At 45.7% G+C, this 12,284-nt stretch overlaps 1 non-coding gene and 1 pseudogene across 1 annotated transcript; one reads left to right on the top strand and one right to left on the bottom strand.

The window, feature by feature from the left end:
• Positions 1-1,141: 1,141 nt before the first annotated feature.
• Positions 1,142-1,223, bottom strand: Trnas-gcu. The gene has a single exon. It is a non-coding gene; the product is annotated as a tRNA-Ser (tRNA).
• Positions 1,224-2,292: 1,069 nt separating this feature from the next.
• Positions 2,293-5,348, top strand: LOC116930481 (annotated as a pseudogene).
• Positions 5,349-12,284: the final 6,936 nt, after the last annotated feature.

The following is a 12,284-nucleotide window of genomic DNA, read 5'->3' as shown; positions in this document are numbered from 1 at the left end:
CCGATCTCGGGTATCCCCCAACTACCCCGTGCCACGAACCGTCCCCGAGCGTCTCGGATTCTCTACCCGCTCCTTACGTCCTCCTCTCCCATCATCTACTTCCCGCAATCCTCGCACCGCCTGTTTCTTGCCGAACTCTTCGGCTCCCGGTTCACTTCTCTGCTTCTTGCCAACAACTTTGGCTCACGGTTCACTTCTCCGCTTCTTGCCGAAAACTTCGGCTCACGGTTCACTGCCCCGATTCTTGCCGAACACTTCGGCTCACGGTCACTTCTCCGCTTCTTGCCGAACTCTTCGGCTCACGGTTTCCGCTATCCACGTTCCCTCAATGAACCCGTCTGCCCCGCCTTAGCCCTTTTCACCGTTATCCCCCCGGCGTCTCTCCTTCGTTATAATTCATCCGATTGCCCTACGGTCGGAGCCGTGACCCCGTACCCCAACAATTTTAAGTGCTAAAAACAGTTGGGTCGTCGACTCTCAGGGGTCCCTGACAGCCACCGCCTCCGCAGCACAGAATCGAACAGAAACACAACCACAAAAGAGACTTACCGGAGGTTCTGCATCTCCACCATGTAACAGTATGTTGTATTGACGGTTCACAAGACTAAGACTGCCCCCTGATACACGACCACGGGGGACTATATATGGGGGGGGGGGAACACTGACGTCACACGTCCGGTAGCATTGCATACCGTATCACATAACGTGGTCATTGACTACGTGACAATACATATACATGCCTCAATAGCGCAGTAGGCAGCGCGCGAGTCTCATATTCTCGAAGTCGTGAGTTCGAACCTCACTCGGGGCAATATTAAGTAAACTAACTAAATTTTTTCCACTAACAGTCAATCTCTGTAAGAGCTGGTTGGTTTCTAAATGCTGCATGTAAAACAAGAAATGCCACGGTACTATAATAAAGGTTCTACCGAGATTTGAACTCAGAATGTCAGAGTCAGAGTCTGAAGTGCTAACCATTACACCATAGAACCACTGCTAACGAATGATCAAACACCATAGAATTACTTATAACAAATGCGGCTTTCTTAATTGAATGCATCAATCAATATTTTCTTAAGGATGTACACTTGACTATGATAAACATCTTTGGCATCGAAATTGACCTCTTGTTTAAGTTTCCCGACGAAGATGGGATTCGAACCCACGCGTGCAATGCACAATGGATTAGCAGTCCATCACCTTAACCACTCGGTCACCTCGTCTGTTTACTTCCACCACGTTGAGGTCTTGAGCCCTAATGCGTTAGCGGATGATTTCAATAACATACAAATTTAACGAAAACACCGATAATGAGATTTCGCTGGAAAGAAAACTCTTCAAATTACGCATGATGACGGAATTGAACGATGAAACGTTCTACCGAGATTTGAACTCAGATTGTCAGAGTCAGGGTCTGAAATGCTAACCATTACACCATAGAACCACAACTAACGAATAATCAAACACCATAGAATTACTTATAACAAATGAGGCTTTCTTAATTGAATGCATCAATCAATGTTTTCTCAAGGATGTACACTTGACTATGACATCGAAATTAACCTCTAGTTTAAGTTTTTAGTTTTTTAATGCACAATGGATTAGCAGTCCATCACCTTAACCACTCGGTCACCTCGTCTGATTACTTCCACCACGTTGAAGTCTTGAGCCCTAATGCGTTAGCGGATGATTTCAATAACATACAAATTTAACGAAAACACCGATAATGAGAACTCGCTGGAAAGAAAACTCTTCAAATTACGCCCGATGAGTGACTTGAACCCTCGACCTCAGGATTAAAAGTCCCGCGCTCTACCAACTGAGCTAACCGGGCTACGTAATACATGCCTATGTTATTCAATACATTAACACCACGTAGTTTCTTTGATCATGCGACGACAAATTATGAAACCCGCATATTTTCAAATAAGTCTTACATTACCTTGATCCAAAATCACGCTATCCATGTCTCGAAAAATGAAGAAGCCCACAAATTTTCAAAATTTTTTATCTTGGTCGAAAATAAGGGTCTCCATGTCACGCAAAATGGGGAAACCTTCAAACAAACAAAAAACAAAAAATCTTACATTGCTTTGATTCAAAATAACGGTCATCGTAGCAAACCAGCAAAGATGAAAACAGCGTTTGCTTCTCGGCTCACGGTCACATTGTCATGTAAATTACGTTCGACATTGACTGTGTTGACCTTGTTTTATTAGCTTATTCTTAGCAAACAAAGGAGGGGTAACCAAAACAAAAAAGGTGGCGCCCTCTTGGTGGGTGGGCGTACTTTAACTATTCAGATCTTCTTTAGCTATCGCTAAGCAAACATCATGTCGTCGGACTCAAGCTCTAGTTCGTCCGACTCTTCATCAAGTTCAAGTTCGTCAAGTTCATCTTCTTCAAGAAAAGACAGAGATTACTCGGTGAAATTTAAATTCAACGAAACCAAGTCGACAGGTTTGTCAAGATGGATAGTTTTAGGTTTAGGAGAAGCTAAAGCTAAGTCAGCAAGAGAGATTTTCAAGCCTAAGATTAAGAAAAATTCAAGCTTGTTAACTAACCCGTCGTTAGACGAAGCGTTTTATATTCGTCTAAAGAGTGTAAAGAATTCAGCCGCAGCCAAGAACAACATCGACCCACTGGAAAAAGGGTATCGAAACCAGACTTACAAACTAATCGACGCAGTAAAACCTCTTATGTTTTTAGCAAGTCGCATAGGAAGGAAGAAGAAGTCAAGAAAAATTACGCTCGCGGTTCGTGCAGCTCTTTAATTGTGGGCAGTTCTCTACAACGACGTCACTACAACCAGGCGCCGCAACATTTTGTCGCAGATATATCCTCAAAACATCGGGCTTTTGGACAACAAAGGTATCTTGCCAGTGGGCGGCGAACTTCTTTTCGGTCCTAAATTTGTGGATGCTCTGGTGGACCAAGTCAACACCCTCAACAAACTCGACCAAGCGGGGAAATCAGCAGCTCCACCACCCAACCAACCAAAACCATCTACATCTTCCGGAAGTAACGCTCAGAATCGGTATGTGCAAACTAGACTCGCTTTTTCCGATTCTTTTGGGGGCCGTATTGCGCGATTCGCACATGAATGGTCTCAACTGACGCAAGACCCTTGGATCCTAGCGACAGTGTGTAGAGGTTTTGAATTGGAGTTTTTATCGGACCAGTATCAGTCTCATGCTCCTACCTATGCCGTAATGTCTCATCAGCAAAAGGAACTCTGTGACCAAGAAATCGTTTCCTTGTTCAAGAAGGGTGCCACAGTCAAAGCAGTCGGGCCGTGCTTTATAAGTAGCATTTTTCTTATTCCGAAAAAGACAGGTGGGCATCGGCCAATCATCAACCTCAAGAACTTAAACAAATTTCTAGTCGAGCATCCATTTAAGATGGAAGGAATTAGCACCATCAGATACACCGTTAGGAAAGGGGATTGGTTAGCTAAACTAGACCTAAAAGACGCCTATCTGACAGTCCCAGTGTTTGAAGGTCACAGAAAATTTTTACGTTTCGTATGGCGGGAATCTTGTTATGAGTTTGTTGCCTTACCTTTTGGATTAAGCTCCGCGCCTTGGGCATTCACCAAGCTTTTGAGGGTAGTGGTTGCATACCTTAGAAAGAACGGGCTACGCCTAGTCATTTACCTTGACGATATTTTAATCATAGCCAGTTCACTACTAGCAGCAAAGTCAGCAGTGGCCTTGACAAAAAAGACACTGGAATCACTCGGTTTTGTCATCAGCTCGGAAAAATCCGTAGAAGACCCGGTCCAGATCTTAGAATATCTAGGTCTCTCCATCAACACTATAACCATGAAGCTCAGTCTGCCAGACAAAAAGATTTCGGACATTAAAGATCTATGCAGGAAATATGTAAAGAAAAACAAGATTTCTCTAAGAGAGATGGCCAGAATCTTAGGTAACATGAACTGGGCGGCAGCGGCGGTGAGTTATGCGCAGGCCCACTATCGCAGCCTACAACTTTTTCATATTTCGTATTCCAGAAAGGCAAAAGGAAACTTAGATGCCTCCTTTTATCTCTCTTCGGACGAACAAAAGGATTTAGAATGGTGGATATCAGGTGCTGACTACATATCCGGCCAACCAATCATATTTCTCTCTCCAGAAATATCAATTTATTCAAATGCTTCGCTCACGGGGTGGGGAGCAGTTTTTCTTGATTCAAGAACGGGTGGTCCATGGACAGAGAAAGAAAACGAGAAACATAAATTATCTCGAGTTGCTGGCGGCACTTAGGGCGCTTCAATGTTTCACTGAAACGGCATCGAACACCTCAGTCGTAATGCAAGTAGACAATACATCGGCTGTTAGCTATATCAACAGGCTTGGTGGCTCCAAATCTAAGGAGCTGTGCGAGATTGCTCTGCAAATAACACATTGGTGTGAAATCAGGAATTTATCTCTTACTGCCGTTTTTATCCCGGGCCGTTCTAACATGTTGGCTGATACAGAGTCGAGGAGACCACTTACGTCGGGAGACTGGAAGCTGGATTCTCAGACATTCAACATAATCCGGACGACATGGAAGCTGGAGGTGGATCTTTTTGCCAGTTGCTGGAACGCACAATTGCCCAAATTTGTCAGCCGTTTTCCGCAACCAGGAGCGTGGAGAACGGATGCGTTCTCCTTCCGGTGGAAGAATCTGAAGGGATACTGCTTCCCCCCTTTCAACATGATCCCGTTCTGCCTATCGAACATTCGGCGGGAATAGGCGGAAGTAATTTTAATAGCTCCATACTGGCCAAGTCAACATTGGTTCCCGGCCCTTATGGAAATGACGGTGGAGATACCCAGGCTTCTCTTCCCCAAGGAGGGACTGCTTACATTCCCAATGGGGGACCAGCATCAGCTGACGAGGAGCTCATCAATCAGACTAATCGCATGGAAGCTCTCCGGAGTAGCCTCGAAAGCAGAGGCCTTCCGAAGAATGTTATTGAACTCTTGCTGGGTGCAGCAAGACTCAATACACAAGCTGCATATCAATCAGCGTGGAACGCTTGGAACTCTTGGTGTATCAAACGGGGTGTCCATTCCATGTCTGCTACTGTCAACGACGTTTTAAGCTTCCTGGCCGAATATTTCTCAGAAGGAAAAAGCTACAGCTCGGTAAATATCAAGCGTTTAATGTTATCATCTACACTCTGCATGGGGCCAAATAATATAGCAGATATAGGCAAAAAACCTCTAGTGGTCAAGCTAATGAGAGGAATTTATAATCAAAAGCCTCCGAAGCCAAGATACGTCACAACCTGGGACCCATCCATCGTGCTGGCCTTCTTCGATGTATCGGTAGCCATCGATCCATCTCTTATCTAAATCTCAAGAAAGGCGGCCACGTTAATAGCTCTGACAACAATGTTAAGAGGAGGAGAGATTGCTTCTATCCAACTACCCTCAATTAACCTTTCAGATTTGCAAATTTCCTTTACGTTAGGCAATCCTAGGAAATCTCAACGATCAGGCCCTCTGCATCAGATTTTTATCCAGTCATGGCCCCAAAACCCAGCAATCTGCCCGGTGCAAAGTATCGACACCTACATCGCCAAAACAGCGTCTCTAAGAAACGAGGCGAACAGGAGTCATTTATTCATTGGCTCTACAAAACCTCACAAACCGGTGACAAGCTCAACAATCGGCAGATGGATTAAGGACCAACTTCGAGAAAGCGGAATTGATACTAGCGTCTTTAGCTCGCATTCAACTCGAGGGGCGGCCGGCTCGAAGGCCCTCGCAAATGGAGTACCGCTGAAATCCATTTTAAATCAGGGTCATTGGGCCAGAGAATCAACCTTTCCCAAATTCTATCAGAGAGACGTCAATGTTGATAGAAATGTAGTAGGCTAATCGGTCCTCCATGACTCGGACTCGGAAGAATAGGTTTTAATAGAATCCCTCATCATTGTTTATTTTAATATATTCATTCCTCCCTTGGATTGTCCGTGATGTGCTTTGAAGCCACAGTCAATGTCGAACGTAATTTACATGACAATTGTAAATTGTTGGAGTGAAACGAAGAACAATTTTGATTGTTGTGTGAATAAAAAGTGAAGACATTGACTGTCTATACTCCCACCCACCCGGCACTTTATTCGTTAATACCAATTTCTGGTTATTTTCGACAGATACCATAACCAAGGATACAGAAGCAAAGACTCCAGCCACAACAAGAACAACAAGTACAGATTCTACAACAATAACAACAATAATCAGATGAAATGAATCAAGCCGGGCCGGAATTTGAATTATCCTTCTTTTCTGCTTTTTAATACTGAATAGTTAAAGTACGCCCACCCACAAAGAGGGCGCCACCTTTTTTTGTTTTGGTTACCCCTCCTTTGTTTGCTAAGAATAAGCTAATAAAACAAGGTCAACACAGTCAATGTCTTCACTTTTTATTCACACAACAATCAAAATTGTTCTTCGTTTCACTCGAACAATTTACAATTGTTTTTCGTTTCACTCGAACAATTTACAATTGTTGTTTTCCGTCTGCTATTGTGACATTCTGGATACGCCATCTACCGGTAGAATGTCAAGTGCGCTAGTGGCTTGGTTTCTGAGTCCTTCACAAGATGGCCTAACACGGCAGAACACCACCTACCTAACAGGTTTCGTTCAGGGAAAACGCACAGAGTTTAAGCCGTGTTAACAAAATAATTGGACATCAAATACTGAAAGCATATTATTCATTTATTTATTTCACATGAACTATGGGATTTTCTACTCTTGGTACAGATCACCAGATTTTAGTTGCGCGTGCTGACAAATTAAGTTGTTTATTCATTTAGGTAGTAAAGAGTTCACGGTATCATAGGATTGTTTCTCGATCGAATGTGTTGAATACATATACATGCCTCGATAGCGCAGTAGGCAGCGCGCGAGTATCATAATCTCGAGGTCGTGAGTTCGAACCTCACTCGGGGCAGTATTAAGTAAACTAACTAAATTTTTCCACTAACAGTCAATCTCTGTAAGAGCTGGTTGGTTTCTAAATGCTGCATGTAAAACAAGAAATACCACGGTACGATAATAAAGGTTCTACCGAGATTTGAACTCAGATTGTCAGAGTCAGAATCTGAAGTACTAACTATTACACCATAGAACCACTTGTAAAGTTTTAGTTCAGCCCGTGACTGAGCTTACCTTAGTAAAGATGAAAATGTAACGATGAAATAAAGAACACACGCGAGCACTGGCTGTTGTCTTGAAGGTGTGAGGTATATTCAGTAACTAACTGCGATTTGCCCTGTACATTTTCCGGACGGTAGGCCGAGGGGTGGGGCTACACAAAATAAATTGTAACATGGTGGCCTCCTAGCGAGGGTCACCCAAATCATATGAAATAAAACGTGATGGAAGTCGCGTCCGTCTTCCAGCTCGTGTTGTCGGATGTTGGGAACGAAGTATATTCCCAACACACTCCCCACCAGAGCCCGTGGTCCACGGCTCTTCCTGCTCGACTGGATCTGCGGCGGCCACGGGTGGAGTTGCTTCTTCTGGTTCCAATTCCAACTCTGGCGTAGGTGGAATTTCGACGTCGTCCGGCTGATCCTCACGTAGCTCTAAGGGGTGTAACGATTGAATGGCACGGTTGATAAGGTTCCCGTTCGGCGTCTTGACCATAACCGAACGGATCAACCCGTCTCTGCTAGTGATTACCTCCTTCACTACTCCTATCGTCCACATAGGGCGCTTGGTGTTGTCATCGTGAATGATGACAACTTCTCCTACCCGGATCTTGCGGCCGGGTCCTCCTTTACAGTGGAACTTGTCGATTTGGAGAAAGTAGTCCGTCACAAATCGTTCGCAGATATCGCTGACATACTCCCTACGTTGACGATCCATTTCCAGCAGTTTCAAATTGGTTGCGTCGGGAGCCATGAGGTTTTCGGCTGGCTCCGGCGGAGTGCAGTTCGAACGCCTATTGTTGAGAAACTGGTTCGGGGTGATGGGGAGCGGGTCGTCACTCCCTTCTGCCACGTAGGTGAGTGGCCGTGCATTCACCACGCTCTCGGTTTCAATGAGACTAACCTCTAGCTCGTCGTATTCCAGACATGCACGACCATTGGAGCGTCTCAACAAAACCTTCATCGTCCGCACCATGCGCTCCCAGAACCCTCCCCACCATGGGGCTAGGCTGGCCGAGAAAATCCATTCAGTTTTCCGCATTGCCAGAAGGTCGTGGATCGCTGGGTCGGATCTTAAGATTTTCAAGTGTTTCGAGACGCATCTGAATGTTTGGGCATTGTCCGAATACATGATGGAGACGCTACCCCTCCTGGCGGAAAATCTTCGAAATGCGAGGAGGAAGTCGCGCGCGGACATCGTTTTTGTTAGTTCCAGATGGACGGCCCTCGTTACAGCACAAGTAAATAGGCAGGCATAGCTCTTTGGCTGTTTAATTGTGCCTTTCTTTTTGGCTGAGGATTCCTCCAATTGTAGATTTTCTTCATTTTCCTCCGTTGGTTCTGTGGTTGGAGGTTCTTCAATGGGCTCCATCGCTGGAGGCTCTACCGTAGGCTCCAAAGCCGAACCATCCGTTGACGAGGGATCCGTGGAGGATGTAGGATCCATTTGCTTGCGTTTCTTACGCAATGTTGGGTGTTTGTAATATAGCGGCCCTGCGAAATCAACACCCGTGATTTCGAAGGCTTTCGCTTGTTTCAGTCGATTAATCGGTAGAGGTGCAGCTATTTCTCTGAATGGCGGTGAAGATAGCCGTTGGCACTTGACGCAGGCGTGCCAGACTGATTTGGTCTGTTGGCGTCCTTTGAAGATCCAAAAACGTTCTCTTAGATCCGATAGGGTGGTTTTAACTCCAGCGTGTTTTAGCGAGACGTGTCGATCTTGGATGATTAGTTTGACGACTGGATGTTGAGCGGGAAGCAAGATGGCGGGTTCAATCTCCCTGTCTCTTAGCGCTAGCTCTACTCTTCCTGTTATTCTAATCAACTTGTCTCTTGCGTCCCACACGGGTCGGAGTGCGGCAATTTTCTCCTTATGGTGCGGTTGCCGCCCTTCTTGCAGATCCTGAAACGTCTTGGGAAAGGCTTCTTTTTGGAGCTGCCTATAAATAAGTAGCTCCGCCTTCGTCAGTTCCTCTACTTTTAGATGTTCTACCATTATCTGTTTTCCGTCTCCTGTCTTGATTGGAGTCTTCACTTGTGTGGCGTTTGTGGGGCGGTTTTTGGAGGCGAATCTCAGTATCCAAGCAGTTCTTCTGAGTAGTCGATTCCAAGACGTAATTCGATCCAGATGCCATTCCACTGGAGTGGCTGGCTCCACGGAAGCTACCGACATGGTGACGGTTTTTGATTTTGCTTCCGCTTCGATTCTTTCATGGACACTGGGTTCTTCTACCTCGGGCGTTGAATCTGGCCATTTGGCTTCGTCTTCTTTCAGCCATGATGGTCCGTTCCACCATAGCTCGAAGTGTACCAGCGTTACGGCTGGCACTCCCCGCGAGGCGAGATCCGCAGGATTTTGGACGCCTGGACAGTGCCGCCAAGAATTTGGACCAGAAAGTATTTTAATTGCTTCGACTTGGTTCCTGACGAATGGTTTCCACCTGTTGGTGTCTCCTCGGATCCAGCCAAGTGCCACTAGAGAGTCAGTCCAGAATATAGTTCGCCACGATTCGATGTGGAGAAAGTTCTTGAGTTTTTCTCCCAATCGTGCCGCCAGAAGTGAGCTTAATAGCTCCAATCTTGGTAAGGTGACTTTTTTCTTTGGGAGAGGCGCCACTTTTGTCTTGCTAGCAAGAAAATGGATGACTGTGTCGCCGTTTTTGCTTTGTAGCCTTGCGTAGGCAACGGCTCCATAAGCGGCCTCGGATGCGTCGCCGAAGACATGAATTTCTGCATTTTTTATGACCCTTTTCGAGTAGCCTATCCAACGTGGGATTTTTAAGTTGGCAAACTCGTTCAACCCAATCATGGCTGCTATCCATGTCTTCCGTATTTTAGGAGGCGCTTCCACATCCCAGTCAATTTCGGCTTCCCAAAGTTTCTGGTAGATTATTTTCAGCAGAAGCGTTGTGGGTGCTAGAAACCCAATGGGATCGAATACTCTTGCCGATATTCTTAAAATATTTCTTTTGGTCACTAGTTCTCCCAATTCCGTCGCAGCTTCGATGATAGGTGCGGGATCGAATTGGAAGGTGTCGGATTCGGTATCCCATCGAATGTCTAGGACCTTAGGCTGACCGTCTTCAAGTTTCTGAGTAAAAATTTTCACTATGGGGTTGATGAGCCCCTTTTCACTGAGAAATTTGTGAACTGTTTTGTCATTGGTGACCCAACTTCGCATGTTGAGTTTTGTCTCCTGTATCCTGGTTTTGGCTGTGGAGATGTTGTCGGCGCCTCCAAGGTAGTCGTCAACATAAATTTGCTCCTTGAGCTGTCTTACTGTGGTGGAGTAGATTGATTCCATGCCGTCTAGGTGCTTGTTTAGGGTAGCTCGCAGCAACAATGGGCTGGAGCTGAGCCCAAATGGGACTCGTTTCCACTTGTATGCCACTAGAGGCGAATTTGGCGTTTCTGGCTCCGTGATCCACAGGAATCTGACAGCTTCGGCATCTTCAGGATGCAGGGCGATGTTTAAAAAAGCTTTTTCAATGTCTGCTATCCATGCGATTTTGTTCAAACGGAATCGCATTAAGACGGCTAGCAGATCGGGGTTTAGGTTCGGGCCGGTTTCCAAGACATCGTTGAGGCTTGGGCCATACTTCGATTTTGCCGCCCCGTCGAATACCGGTCGAATCTTCGTGGATTTTTTGTCCTGTCGGATGACAGGATGGTGTGGCAGATAAGTGTGGAGTCCTTTGTAGTCTGGTCTGCCTCCTCTACGAAGTTTTGGACGCGAAGCTGGTCTATTTCCTTATGGTAGGCTGATAGAAGCTCTGGTGTTCTTTTGAGTCTTTTCAATAGACTCTCCAGTCTTCCTTTTGCCATCAGGAAATTCTTTTCTAGCCTCCATTTGTCCGTTTTCCACGGGATTGGGTTGCAGTATCGCCCATCTTTTTGACGGGTGATTTTGTCGCCAAAGGAGCTGAGAGCATCGTCTGGCTCCACTGCATCACAATCGTGTAAAATGGCAAAATGTTCCAGCTTCCAGAACAGAGATAAGTCAAAGTCCGTTTGCCGCTTCAATTCTTCTTTTACAATTTTCCGTTTTTCCTTTTTGTTTTTGGAGGTATGGTTGAGCGCTTGACTGGAAATTTCTTCCATAGGCCTCGGCTGAGCGGGCGAAAACTTTTTGGCCTCGTTGCCGGCTTCCATTACGTCCATATCTTCGGAGGGAATTGTAAAATAAAATTCTGAATCGAGACATCTGGCTGCGTACGATGATACTGTCTGATGATTGGAAAAGCTACTGCATTGTAGCATTTGCTGGATTATTGCATTTTCTTTTTTCGATCTTTTTTCCTTCGAAGGTCCAGCTATCATGCGACCTAGTTTTGTGTTGTATGCTCTAAGGCCGCACGGACTTTGGATAGCCGGTTCGTTAGGAATGATCTCAAACATTTGGTCGACTCCGATTAAAAGGCCGACTTCTTTTTCTTGGCTGTTGGTTTCAAACCTGTCGTCAGTCATTTTTTCGTCTTCCAACCACAGGTGTCTTGCGAATGCCGTGTGGGAGTAGGGTCCAGTGTCTCCGATGTAGTCCGTTTCCAGGGCTGTTATTTTGACGAGAGGGGCTCCTTTCCAGGTGCCCCGAACTGCCAATTCCACTGCGTTGATTTGCTCTACTGGATTGGGTTTCCTTTGTTTGAAGACTCTCGTCCCGATATTTTCCACGGCCACTATCTTCAAATTCAGCGATTTCGAAATAGATCTGGTGACCCAGGATCTATGGCTGCCATCATCAATGAATAATATTGCCCTGGTTTCTTTACCATTTGGGCTTACCACCAACACCGTTGCCGTTTTCACCACGAGATCGCCGTAGGTGTTTGCACTGGAGACAGATGCCATGACGTTCGTTGAGGCATTGTTTCCGGTGTGTGCAAATCTTGTCACCTTTTTGTCACAGAGGACGGTGTGGTGTGTCGCCTGGCAGTGTTTGCATAAGTAGTTGGTGGGGCAGTTTGAAGTTTCGTGATTAGGGCTGAAACATCTGACGCACCTTTTCTGCCTGGCGATGATGGCCTTTTTGTCCTTGAGGTTTACTGGACAAACCGTGGGGTAGTGTATTTCCCCACAGAAAATGCACGGTCTTGTGCATTGTCGGACGATGAAGTGGTCTTGTCGT

Source organism: Daphnia magna, linkage group LG9, assembly GCF_020631705.1.
Source record: "Daphnia magna isolate NIES linkage group LG9, ASM2063170v1.1, whole genome shotgun sequence".
Classification (NCBI taxonomy): Eukaryota; Metazoa; Arthropoda; class Branchiopoda; order Diplostraca; family Daphniidae; genus Daphnia; species Daphnia magna.
Note: the sequence above shows the minus strand (reverse complement) of the source record. Positions and strands in the feature narration are given on the sequence as shown.